This window comes from Silene latifolia, chromosome X, assembly GCF_048544455.1.
Source record: "Silene latifolia isolate original U9 population chromosome X, ASM4854445v1, whole genome shotgun sequence".
Lineage (NCBI taxonomy): Eukaryota > Viridiplantae > Streptophyta > Magnoliopsida > Caryophyllales > Caryophyllaceae > Silene > Silene latifolia.
In genome coordinates, this window is record NC_133537.1 from 132626651 (window position 1) to 132627224 (window position 574).

At 42.0% G+C, this 574-nt stretch overlaps 1 non-coding gene across 1 annotated transcript; it reads right to left on the reverse strand.

Moving 5' to 3' along the window:
• Positions 1 to 234: 234 nt before the first annotated feature.
• On the reverse strand, positions 235 to 341 carry LOC141624589 (small nucleolar RNA R71). Its single transcript, XR_012534395.1, has one exon. It is a non-coding gene; the product is annotated as a small nucleolar RNA R71 (small nucleolar RNA).
• Between the last annotated feature and the right edge of the window lie 233 nt (positions 342 to 574).

Sequence of the window (574 nt, forward strand, 5' to 3'; positions counted from 1 at the left end):
ATGCCTAGTGAGGACCCTCATTCTCATATGGAAACCTTTTGCGATTATTGTGAAGCTATCTCTCAAACGGGCGTGACTCAAGACCAAATAAGATGGGTCTTATTTCCTTTTTCGTTAATCGGCACCGCAAAGCAATGGTTGAAGGGCCTTGATAAGGCCACCCTTGGAATAGATTCTTGGAAGAAGCTAGCTCTAGCTTTCTACAAAAAATTCTACCCACCGGAAAAGACCAATATGCTAAGAGCTCAAATTACGGGTTTTAAGCAAAGGGACGAAGAATCTTTGTATGAAGCTTGGGAGCGGTTCAAAGGTATTTGTCGCTCATGTCCTCGCCATGGACTTAGCGAATGGTTTTTAGTGCAACAATTTTGGAATGGTTTATATGAAGATTCAAGGAACATTCTCAATATGGGATCAAATGGAATGTTCACCGAAGTTGATGACAATCAAACATGGAACAAGATTGAGGAAATGGCGGTCTATAATTCACAATATAGTAGGCCTCGCAAGGCTACTAGAGGAGGAAAGTATGAAGTGGACACCGTTACTCAATTGGGTGCTCAACTTAGTGCTC